The sequence below is a fragment of the Pseudonaja textilis genome, chromosome 1 (genome assembly GCF_049901715.1).
Source record: "Pseudonaja textilis isolate UNSWEBS1 chromosome 1, rPseTex1.2, whole genome shotgun sequence".
Lineage (NCBI taxonomy): Eukaryota > Metazoa > Chordata > Lepidosauria > Squamata > Elapidae > Pseudonaja > Pseudonaja textilis.
In genome coordinates this window covers 183,559,914-183,573,340 of record NC_141990.1, presented here as the reverse complement: position 1 = coordinate 183,573,340, position 13,427 = coordinate 183,559,914, and positions in this window count along the sequence as shown.

The window sequence follows — 13,427 nt, the reverse complement described above, 5'->3', positions numbered from 1 at the left end:
TGGAAAGTTCTAAATCATGTATTTGAGACTCTTGTACAACAGACCACAAAGAAAACTAATACATCATTTCTGGATCAAAAGGAGACTGGCTGCTTTTTTTGAGATTGTTGTCACGTACTTTGGGTACATGAAATGTGTGGATAATAGACTAGAGAAAACAATTACATTTAGCAAGGTTGAGGGAAGTAGAATGGGCTGACAAAGGTGAATAAATGAGATGAAGATCACTAGAATGCCTTTAGATAAGCTACAGATTATCTCTGGAATCAAACTAATATGGTGGACATTTGTTCATACATTCACTCTATGGCATCTAAGTGACTAATAACAATAAATTAAGCTTTTTGAAAATCTAAAAATTGTGAAAACAGAAAGGCCCCTTCCCCACAAAAATAAATAAATAATTGAGTATGCCTATAAGCAGATATGAGAAGAGATTCTGAGCAGATTCTGAGGTCGAAGACCTTGTGGTTCTTTAGATGTGGCTGCATTATACTTCTTACAAGCCCCATCTAACATGGTCAATGGTGAAAAATGTGGGAATAGCTTAGAGGAATCAACATTTTAATTGCTCAATAAATAACCATGAAGTGGTTTCAAAGAAAGCAAAGTTAATACTTCTCTTACAGAAATATGTAAGCGATAAGCCAAGTCCAAAATACAGTACTTGAATAGCCTGACAAAAAAGAATCAGCCCAGAGGATAAGAGTTTTGCTGGCATCTTGAGGAGACTCTTTCGTTAAGATAAACAACCCACACAGAGATAGATATACAGGGAAAACAGTGGGGCTCCCAAATTTTTAAAGACAAAGGTTTCCCTGTCCAGTCATGTCTGACTCTGGTGCTTTTCTCCATTTCTTGGCCAAGAGGGCCAGCGTTGTCCGAAGACATTTTCCGTGGTCATATGGTTAGCATGACTATATGCCAAAGGCTCACAGAACACTGTTACTCAAATGTTTAGAAATGTTCACAAATGAAGGTGAAAATACATGTCCCAGAATAATGTTTCAGGATCCAATCTGGGTCGGTCACTGGGACCAGACATTTTTTCTTCTGAACTTTCAGACTCACGCTTGAGCCCATCATCCGGGAACTTCCCTCTCAGCAGTTGAAGTTGTTGGTATAGTCTGTTTTTTTTTAAATGAATGAATAAAAGAATAAAATTTAAATTGTGTGGCTCCATCCTGCAATATCATTATTGCATTGTTAGTGTTCAATCATTAATGTGCCATTCTGGATTTGAAAAGTAAGCCAACGTTGATTCCATCAGAATTTCCTCTACCAGATGATAAAATGATATGGACTGTCTGATCGATCCTTAAACTCTCTGGAAATGTGCCATTGGATCCCCAAAAAATCTGACCCCTTTACAAGAAATAAGTAATTTCTTCCCATACTTCATTAATGGCCAATTTAGAGCACTAGAATGTTTTCCATGAAGTTTACTAACTGCCAAAATAATTAAATAGATAAATATTAGCACAGTAAAACATAATATTTGAACAGCCTGATCCTGCTAGTTTTGCTTTCTAGTTCCAACATAAGATTGTTTTTCTTTTTAACAGTAACATATTCTTTACTAATACCATTTTATTACTATTATTATTATGATTATTAGATTTGTTTATCACCCATTTTGCTTTGAGGCAACCATGAAAAAATGGTTTAAAATAGTTCTGTCACCATGGAGTTAGTTCTGGTTGAGATATGAAATGACATACACGTTATAAAGATGATGATGATGATGATGATGATGATGATGATGATGATGATGATGATAATTAGTCAACAGATGTTCAGGTTGGATTTGATATTTTTGCCTACCTATCGAGTCCTTTCCAAGAACCTGGGTTAGTTAGATGTAGATGTTTGATGGTGTTTATAGGTGTTGTGTGGTAGGTGTCTGTCTATTTGAATTATAAAGTTCCAGAGAATTTAGCTTTTTCATTTTCTATGACTTTCTCTGTTTTACGGTCTCACCATTTCTTGCTTGCAGGAAAATATTTCTTGCAGATTTCCAAGACATCATTGTTGCTACTTTGTCATATAATTGATTATTATTATTAGAGTTCTTCATGCAATCAGCCAGATGCTCAGACTGGATTTGGCATTTGGGCTATCTATCGAGTTCTTTTCAAGGACCTAGGCTAAGCAGATCTGGATGTTTGAAATTGTTGTTGTTGTTAGTAATACTAGTAATTATATAATAATAACAATAACTTTGTAACAAACACGATGCATTTGGTTGAGGGGAGGGAGGAAAGTGGCAGCATTACGAACAATTCCTTCAAGGAAGCCATCCTTCACAGAAATGAGCCAGGCTCCTAGAAAATGGGATAGGAAAATTACTGAAGGGCACAGGAGGCATTTGACAGTCACTGGAGCATTTTTAAAGAAAAGCTACAAGAAATGTCAGTAGCTGAATCTCTGTGGGCATTATTAGATTTCACACTTTGCATTTTCAGGTTGTCAATATGATTGTAGTCCCATGACAATCACATAATAACAGATCATGAATTACTGCAGATCTGCATTGCAGAGACCGGAAGTAAAGCTATTCCAAAGCCAGGCTTCAGTTTCAGTATTATATTCTTTCTAAGAATGAGCTAAGACAAGCATTGAGGAACGAAACAATGTTTATTGTAACAAGGAAACAAGTTACCCTTGTCTGCCCATATGTTGCTGAATTGGCCAGCTGACAGGTAATAGCTGATGCTGTCTGACAGCTCCCTTTTATAGTTTACTGTCAGGCTGCTCAGCCAATCAGAATAAACAAAACTCTTGCTCAAATTGCGGATCAACAAACAGAACTTCTGTAGAACACAATACTCCTTTCCCCCAACTAGGAGCATGCATAATCATTTAAATAGGCGGGACGTCGTCTCTCTTGCCCCGACCTGCACAGTTCAGTCTTTGCAACTGGTTGGAATGGATCAGCTATCACCAAATGCTCCGGACGTGGCGGCATTGGACTTCTCACTGAAGATGAGTCGGACTCTCTCAAGAACTCTTCATCAGGTAAGTTTGTGTCAGCACACACATCACTCATCGGTGTCTCATACTCCGGTGCGTCATACCCACAAAACATTCCCTCTGTTGTTCTTTCCCCTCTGAGTTACTCTGGGATGAGCCCCAACAACCTCTCAATTGGTTGATATGGTGTCGCCATATTCTGCTATCCTGTAACCCAATTTTATAAGACTTGGGGCCTGTGACAGCCATCACTTAACCGGGCAACCAGAGGGGATTACCCCCCAAATTCCTAGCATACACAGGGTCCTTTACCTGGAATGACCTCACCTGTCTAAAAGAATATAATGGAATTGAAGGAGAGTAGCTTGGATGGAGCCTATCTAAATTATTCCTAAGCCTCCTTCCCATCAGCATCTCCACTGGAGAACAATTTATCACTGAGCTAGAGGTGATATGTTGTAATAGTAAATAAGTGGCTAATTTTGAGTGCCAATCTTCTCCCTCAAGTCTGCCTAAAATTTCCTTGGCTGCCCTTATGGTCCTTTCAGCTTGCCCATTCGCTGCCGGGTGATAAGGGGCTGTCAGAGCATTCCGGACCCCGTTCTTAGCTAGAAACAATTCAAAACTAGATGATGCAAATTGTGGACCATTGTCTGAAACAAGAACATCTGGAAAACCATGAGTTGCAAACAAATGGTCTAATGCTTTTATGACAGCTGTCGAAGTAGTAGAATGCATGGGGGACAACTCAACCCATTTGGAATAAGAGTCCACTACAATTAAGAATATGTGTCTATGGAAAGGGCCTGCCAAATCTATGTGAACTCGTGACTATGGGGACTTAGCCGATTCCCATTCCCCTGGATTGGCAGCTGATGGGGCAGGCCTTGATAGTTGACATGCCTGGCATGTCCTGACCTTAGTAATTATGTCTGCATCTATGCTTGGCCACCAGACATAACTCCTTGTCAGTGCCTTCATTCTGGCAATACCCGGATGCCCTTCATGTAAACTATCTATTATCCCAGGCCTCAACCTGCTAGGGACAATGACACGGCAACCCCATAATAAACACCCCTTCTGGGTGGACTTCTCATGCTGCCTGGCTCTAAATGGTAAGAATTTGGTGTCTAATTTTCCTTCAGGCCAACCTCTTCTCACCCAGTCCAAAACCTGTAATATTATTTGGTCTCTTGATGAACATTGAGCAATATCTGCTGCAGTCAGAGGTAATTGTTGATCATCCAAAGAGAACACAGTTAATGATGGTGTGGGGTCAATTACAGGGGTTGGTAAAGGACAACGGCTTAAAGCGTCTGCATGACTAAGGTGTTTCCCAGCTCTGTATATTAATGAGTAGGCAGCAAGGAATATTGTCCACCTAATCATTTTTTGAGACAACACAGTAGAACTTGGATGATCTCCAGACAAAATGCCTAATAAAGGTTTGTGATTGGTCACAAGCTGGAAATGGTGGCCATAGAGGGACTCGTTAAATTTTTTTGTGGAAGCAACTGCTGCTAAAGCTTCCTTATCGATCTGTGCATAATTTCTCTCAGTACTTGATAAGGTTCTGGAGAAATATGTTATTGGCGCTTCCAGGCCATTTGGCAATTTGTATGCCAACACAGCGCCTATCCCAAAAGGGGATGCATCTCAGCAAAGAATCAAAGGTAAATCCCTGTCAAATTGTATTAACACACTGTCAGATGACAACAGAGCTTTGACAGCATTGAAAGAGAATTCTTCTTTGAGCCCCCATGACCAGGAAGCCTTCGCATCCAATAATCTATGTAACGGTTCCACCACAGAAGCCTTATGCGGAGGAAAAGAGCTATAGAAATTCAGGAGCTGCCAAAACGCTTGCAGTTCAGTCTTATTGGATGGTGTAGGGGCATCCTTAATAGCTCTTACCTTTGACTCAATGGGATGAATACCTTTGGCATCTATGTAGTATCCCAGAAAATCTACTTGGCTGACTGCGAATTTGCATTTGTTTTCCTTCAATTTAAGGCCTGCTGTTTTGAAACAGGCTAGGACCCTTCTGAGACGTTTGAAAAGTTCTTCTTTGTTGCAAGCAGAAATGAGAACAACATCAAAGTATGGCACTACCCCCAGAATGCCCTGAAGCAGTCTCTCTATCAGGCATTGAAATAACCCAGGTGCTACTGAAACTCCAAATTGTAATCTAGTACATTTAAAAGCACCACAATGGGTGACAGTTGTCTGTGCCTCCACTGTAAGGTTGCCAACAGGTAGCTGTTGATAGGCCTGAGCCATATTGAGTTTTGCAAAAATAGACCCCTTTCCCAGTGAATGCAACAGATGCTGGATTATTGGCACTGGGTAAGCATTGGTTTGCAAAGCCTTATTTATGGCATTTTTATAGTCTGTGCAAATCCTGATAGAACCATCACATTTCAAAGGTGTCACAATAGGGGTCTCCCATTTTGCAAAATCTGTGGGTTCTAGAACTGCTTGGGGTATTAATTTATCCAATTCAGCATCTACTTTAGGTTGTAATGCAAAAGGAACTCTTCTAGGTTTTAACCTGATGGGTGCTATATTGGGGTCCAAGGTAAATGAGATTGGAGTTCCTACATACTGACCTAATTCTTTGCTAAATACTTCCTTAAAATCATTTAATAATGCTTGTAAATCCTGATCCTGAATGGAATGTATTCCAGATATTGTAAGTCCCAAAAATGTGAACCAGTTTAACCCTAATAGGCTTTGTAGGGTGCCTTCTACTATTGTGAGAGGAAGTAGTCCCTCAAAGTTTTGAAACTGGATATTGAATTTACCTGTACCCATTACTGGAATGGAACGCCCTTGGTAGTCTTTTAAGGACAGTTTGCATGGCTGGAGATGTTTCTTTGTGATAGCAGGAACTAACCTTTTTAACGTGCTCCAGGATACAATGGATAGCGATGAGCCGGTATCAACTTCCATTGGACACTGCTTTTCTTCTAAGGAGACAGTCACATGAATTTTGTTAGTAGAGATCTGGTTAAATTTGTTAGGTGACTTAGAATTGTAAGAAGCCCTAGTAATAGTAAAACATTCTTCTTTTTGTTTTTGTAATCTAACTTGAGGCTTAAAGTTTTTTCCTGATTTGCAAACCCTAGCTATGTGTCCCTTTCTTTGGCATTTTAAACAAATTGTGTTTCTAAATCTGCATGTGGATCTAAAATGATTGCCACCGCAACTCAGGCAGGTTGATTGAGGTTGCATAGGTTTGTTATCAGGAATCCAATTCTTTTGCTGTGGTGGAGACTGTCCTCTGAGGAGATTTACATCTTCATCAGCTTCAGAATTTTTGTCAGGAAAACTGTCATCATAATGCACAGTAGCATTTGGGTTGGATGTAGCAGTGCTATTAGAGCCTTGTGTCTCAGCAGCAGAGATAATTGACATTTCTGGCACTTGAGACCCCTCAACAGCCATCTTAAGGGTTAAATCACCCTTGGCAAGCAAGCATCTTTGAAGCCTGAGGTCTCGTACACTGCATACTAATTGATCCAGTAATTGATCCTTGAGATCCCGGAACCCGCAATGTAGTGCTGCTTTTTGGAGGGCAGCCATGTATGTACTGATAGTCTCTCCCTCAGCCTGTATTCTTCTCCTGAATGCATGCCGCCTTGCAATTCTAGAAGGCTTAGGAGAGTAATGATTACTTTAAAGTTCTTGTAATTCTTCCCAGGATACCACTTTAACAGTCTGAGGCACCAACAGTGCTGTGGTGGTATCAAAAACCACGGTCCCACAAAAGCTTAGGAAATACCCTTTTTTCCTATGGTTTGAAATCTCAGACAAATCAGCAGCATCTAGGAAACAGTCAAAACAATTAATGTAAGATTCCCAAGTTTCTGATGATGGGTGAAAACATGGAAATGTCAGAGCAGTGGACATCTTGTCTATCCTGAGGTTTAAAAAAAACCACAATACCTCTGGCTCTTTCTTCCTCAGCTTTCAGGCAGGCATCCCACCTTCATCACTAATATTATATTCTTTCTAAGAATGAGCTGAGGCAGGCATTGAAGAATGAAACAATGTTTATTGTAACAAGGAAACAGGTTACCCTAGTCTGCCGATATGTTGCTGAATTGGCCAGATGACAGGTAAAAGCTCCCTTTTATAGTTCACTGTCTGGCTGCTCAGCCAATCAGAACAAACAAAACTCCTGCTCAGAATGTGGTCCAACAAATAGAACTTCTGTAGAACACAATATTCAGGAAATGGACAGCTGAAAAAGTGTCACTTGGACACAATCTGGGGTGGGATTCTACAGGTTCACACCTATTCACTAGAACCAGTTGTTAACATTCTAAGCAGTTCGGAGAACCGGTTGTTAAAAGAAATTACTGGCCTAATCCTGTAAGGAAGGCAGGAAGGAAACATTCTGGTGTTGCTTACAGAAACTGCCTCTCCGTTAACCCTTATTACATTCTTGGCAGGACTAGACTTCCTGTCTCAGGAACTTCTCTGGAATTTTTCCCCCTCTTTTGCTGGTACTTTGCTTGCATGGATTGACCATTGAAAGTTACAATGGCACTGAAAAAAGTGACTTATGACCATTTTTCACACTTACGACTATTGCAGCATCCCCACAGTCATGAGAGGACAGGCGAGGAGATGCATGCCACAATGTGAGTGGTGTTGAGTTGGCCACGCCCAGCCAATAACATGACCACTGAGCCACGTCCACCCAGTCACATGACCACCAAGCCACGCCCAACAACTAAGCCATGCCCACAGAGCCGGTTGTTAAAAAATTTGAATCCCACCCCTGGACACAATGATCCTTTCTCTCAAGGATAGAAAGGGTGGCTTGTAGGTGCAAATCAGAGATGGTATTCAGCAGGTTCTGACCAGTTCTGGAGAACTGGTAGCGGAAATTTTGAGTAGTTCGGAGAACCAGCAAATACCACCTCTGACTGGAGATTTTACAGTATCCTTCCCCTGCCACGCCCGCCAAGCCACGTCCACAGAACCGGGAAAAAAAAATTGAATCCACCATGGGTGCAAATACTCCTGAGCAGGGCCCGCATCTCAAAAAGAGGTTAATGCACAATTTGTCATGTTCCACACACAGCTCCTGATACCCAGGCTAAAGTTTTGATGCTCCCCTTGAAACAGATGGATGGATGAATGCAGGAGGGACCATGAGGGATCTGAAAGGTCAAGGTGGCTATTGCAGTTGTGTGATCAAAGCCCCTCTCCTTTATAGATGTGTCAACCTGCTCCTTTAGGGAAAATGTAGAGCCCTATAGGCATTATATGGTATTTGGAAGGGAAGTTAAAAAATATACTTGAAATTCTTCCTACAGTTCTGAAAAGCTACTTATTATGAGGGTCCTCACTGGAACACAGTTAATTAAAGTGGTAGATTTTTCTCTTAACAAGATACTCAGCTTAATCCCTCAAGATAGTTCTAAACTTCCCATTTATATATCCAGAAGTAAAAGAAGCTGTGCTAATTGGTAAAAGAGAAGAAATTTGATTTTGATCCAGGAACATTATTTCAGTTGAAATTATGTACAATCATTGATTGTGTCAGACAATAGGCTCCATCAGGAGGGGGAAATGATATATAATTACCAACTTGGTGAGGGAGAGGAGAAGAATTCCCCACAAATGATTTATAGATTTTGTGTCTCTTTTGCATGTATTGGAAGACAACACATTGTGAATATTCAGCAACTGAGCTACTTTTTTATACAAAAGAAAAAAACACTGTTGTTTTGTCAGCAAACTCTATTATTATTATTGCTCATCGTGGCTACTGGTTTTATTGGTAATTATCTTTTAAGTCAAAGCTTAGAAAGGACTTTGGTAAGTAGATATCTAGAATTTTGAAGTGGCTGATTTTAATGTAGCTATCTTTAATCCTTGGAACCAGGCTCTAATTAAATATGAGCAAAATAATCAGTAAACATGAAACCATACTATGGTGTTATTCCATAGTAACAGAAATAGCAGTGACAATAGCAAATCATATATCTTGCATATTTTAACTTTGTTTCTTTCACTATATTGGGGCTATGCCACATAAGTAATTATGTAAGCTGTACTTTATATTTGTGGAAGAGAATGAGCTAGTAAAATAAATAATTTAGGATTTTCCAATGTGGCTAGGCATTCACAGACTAAGCAAAACGTTAAGCACACTGAGCAAAAAGCAGTAATAAAAAGTTTCATTTAATAGATGTAAAATTCTGTTTCTAGTATTCAAGAGAAAGACAAAGTTTACTACAGCAATTTTAATAACAGATAGTTTTATTGATGTTAATACAGCAAGGAAAATTAAGAGTAGAAAAAAGCTTTTGAGACTGTACCTTTTAAGAATGAATGAAGAAAAGAATACACATGCACACGCACACAAATACATATTCACATATTATCTTATAGAGCTGCCAAATTCAATCTTAAAAGGTTTTTTTATATTTATAGACAATTGATCTTAGCATATTGTTCAGGGCTAGAAGAACTGAGTAGCCAAATCTTTTGTTTTTAATGAAAGCTGTTTCCACATTCCTCAGCACAGCTTACTGGAAGTTTGTGGCAAAGGAATATTGAATATTCAGCATTATTTAGCTTTCAGTATATTTCTCCACCACTCCTATCTTGCTAACACCTGCCAGGTTTTTCCCAACCTCCAAGCTGCAGAGCATGAGTTCAGAAAGCTTCAAAGCAACGACCAATCACAGCTTTTCCTATCCAGCCCATCTAACACTGAAGAGTCAGAAACTAGGTTTATGTTTATTTCCATGCAGCATCCCCATGGTCACATGATCAAAATTCAGATGCTTGGCCACTGACTCATATTTATGACAGCTGCAATGTCCCAGGATTGTGCGATCACATTTTGCCTCCTTGCCAACCAGCTTCTGACAAGCGAAGTCAACAGGGAAGCCAGATTCACTGAACAACAGTGTTACTAACTTAACAACTGCAGCGATTCCCTTAACACCTGTGGCAAGAAAGGTTGTAAAAGGTTGTGTCTTCTTCCCTTAAGAACTGTCTTCCTTAGCAACAGAAATGTTGGGCTCAGTTGTGGTCCTATGTTGAGGACTGCCTGTAGATACATACTCCTAAAAATCAAGAGATTTTTAGGCTGACCTGAGGAACGGACTCCAGGAATGAATACAAGGCACCAAATCAATGATGGGTGAACCTTTTGGGCTCAGTGGGTCAAAAATGCCCAACTTGACTTTGCTGTCATGTCACACTCTCCACCAAACAAGAGGAACTATTTTCTATCTCTTTTCTACCTCCCCCATTTAGGCCACCCTGAACAGTGGGATTCAGGAGCGACATTGACGCTGGATTTGAAGAAAAGGGCTGCGACTTCAAATCTATTGCCCCACTGCTGTCCCTCAGAAAGGCCACCTCGCACACTGTTCCCAAGGGGTGGGAGCATTGGGGAACAACCCAATTGCATCGTAACCCAACACTCTTCAGAATCTGCAACAATCCACTTACCATCAGGCAACATTTTCTTTCGATTAAAATGTCCCCATGGACTAACTGAGCCTGCTTTGAGTCACACAAGGTGTTATGCCTCCCGCATAGAGTTTGTGTATGTATATACTACTATTGTTCTCTAATATGTATTGAGCTCCATCGAGGGGCCAAAGACCAAACCTTTCTTTGTTTAAAAAGTTGGTTTTAGTAGCATTTTGGTGATACAGAGTGCCCATCCTCCCATCATCCGCCATTCTGGGGAGAAGATAGATGCAGCCTAAGACTCCATTTTCTAACATTCTGAGGTAGCAGAAGCACCCGGAAGAATCCTGCTTCATCCGTGGTGCATGTTCATCAGAGGACAAAATCCATGTCCCATATGTATAGCATCGCTAGTGAGACTTGGATTTCACCTGTATTTGCTAATTGTTATGCTCAGCAGCAACTTGACACACTGTTTATTTTGTATTCGGGTTCTTACTGTATGTGTTTCTATTTTTCCCCAGTTTCACCACATCCTATTCCTTTAATAAAGCATCAAGATATATGCACACGGTTTGGTTTATTGAAGGATAGGTGGATTTAGCTGCATGTGGAGCTGCACACAGGGTAACGTGAAGTGAGGACAGGACACAAGGCCTTCATTTTTGAAACAGCTTCAGAGAATGCTCTTCTGCAACCTTAGCAGCCACGAAAGCTGCACAAAAGCACACCTCATTCTCACATAATTTTCCGAGGCTCTAGAGACAGGGCTTTCAAACTTGCAGCTCGTGGTCCAGATCCACTGGCCACGTCCACGCCCAGTTTAACAAAGTGGGGAAAAAGTTGAGATACGTCACATGATGACGCCGTGATGACACGAGTTTGACACCCCTACTCTAGAGGCCATACAAGAACACAGCCTATTCTCACATGGCCTTTAGAAAACATGCCCCATTCTCATTCTCACATGATCTTCAGTCTCCAGAGACCAGGCAAGAGCACACCCCATTCTTACAGTCTCTGTAGCTTCAAAAAAAATCACCGGAGAATGAGATGTGTTTTCAAAAATAGTTGTCAGGGGCTGGTGAATGTTGGTGTAAAAACTGTTCTGTCACCCAAAACGTCACGGCATGTCAGTTTTGACACATGTCATACGTTATCACTGCACTAAACTGTTTCTATCAGATTAAGGAAGCTTTAAGGAACAGTTGGTGCAATATCACTTGGTAAATAAATGCAAGGCAAAAGCTTGGACGTTGCCTGGTGAATTGATGCCAGGGTATAAAATGCAGGTGGCAAAATCATTTTGAAGATGCATTACACCAGCTGTCCCTCTAGTAGGAGAAGTAGAATCCAGTACATCTGGAACAAACTGGACTGGGAAGGCTGCCTAAACACTGAGTCAAATGATTTGTTTATCTAGAGCAGGATTCAGCAAAGTAATGCCAGGAGGCACCAAGGAACTGAACAATTACCTTAAAGTTTAATTTTAAAAACCAAAAGGTTGATGATGCCTGATGAAATTTCAGTGCTTTCACATGCTATCTCGCAGGAATTAAATTGCTGACATAATCTGGTAGTACAGTAGGCAATGACGCACAATTATGATCAATTGCTTTTAATGTCTAATTATTTTTTGTATGTCACTGCTTGAGAATGGTCTTTACCAGATGGGTTGAACTACAGCTCTCATAATTCAAGAAATATACTAAAATAGAAGTGAGAAAGAGGTGGTGGTGGTGGTGGGAATCTTTGAGATCCATCTTTCTCTATCACTCCTTGGTGGGTGTCTCTTTTAAAAAGATCTCAGATTTAATGTTTAGTATTCCCAATGGATGAAAAGAATTTCGTGGTTTCTACCTCCTCAAGCAATTAACATCTTCTCCTTTCTACCGACGTTCTACTATTTTTGTTTTTTGGATATTTGCAAATAATTTGGAACCTTACTTAATATTCCATGGCTTCACATTAGCCAAAGGACTTTATCCCTATAAGTTATGCAATGCGGTTTTCTCTCCCTCAGTAAAAGTTGTATGAAATACCCAAATAAACCACGTGTTCCAAAAAAACTAAACTTCTCCATTAAAAGCTAGCTGGCAAAATGTACATTTGCAGTCTCTGGCTAGGTTTTGAAACCTGTCTCTGTTTTATTATAATTTGATTATTATTACATGGAACATTAGGTGCACATTAAATGTTGCCATTTCATGCTTTTCTTAACAATGTGCACCAATAAGCTGTACAAATTTTCCCTCTTCTATTACTGTAATTATTCTGGGTTAATCAGACTGATTAAATCATTCCTTTTTTCATCTTAAGGCACACAAATTATTCCGAATGATGTTTTTCTTATTATTGCAGATTCTGACACTTTCTATTCTTTTAAATAAATCAAACTGATCCCTGTGCAATCAGCGGTAGCTTTCCTTTTCGCCAAGTTTTGTCAAAGGTATGATTTGCCAGGAGTCAAAGCAAAAAAAAAGCTGCAGAATGCTGCCTGTGAAAGGCTGCCTTCTACTCAGTCTTCCCCCCTCTCCTCTCCTCCCCAGGAGGAGGGGAAGTGGAAATATAGGTTTCAGGCAAATATTTTGCATTTTTGGCTTAAGAATGGGCGTTGCACATTTTTACTCAAGAGTCTTCCTTGTCTTGAATTCCACAACTGTTCCCCGTATTGAGGATTTACATCCTTGAAATATTAGTTTCCGTATTTCACCACTCTAGGCTACATATTAACTTCTGAGTCATGCCAGAACTATTTTGTTTCTTTTCTTCAAACATTTGCCATATGCTAAATAATAATAATAATCTCAAATGTTAAACCATTCAAGCTTGTTTATGACCCTTGCTGTTCTTATTTGAGGTTTGTCTAGAAGTTTCTTTTTGATGATTCTCACAGCAGAGGTGGCACTCAGCTAACCTCAAGTGATTTCAAAAAAGCAAAAGAGGATAGGACAAGAAGTAGATCTTGGATGGAAGATAATCAGGAAATCCAGACATGGAGACCA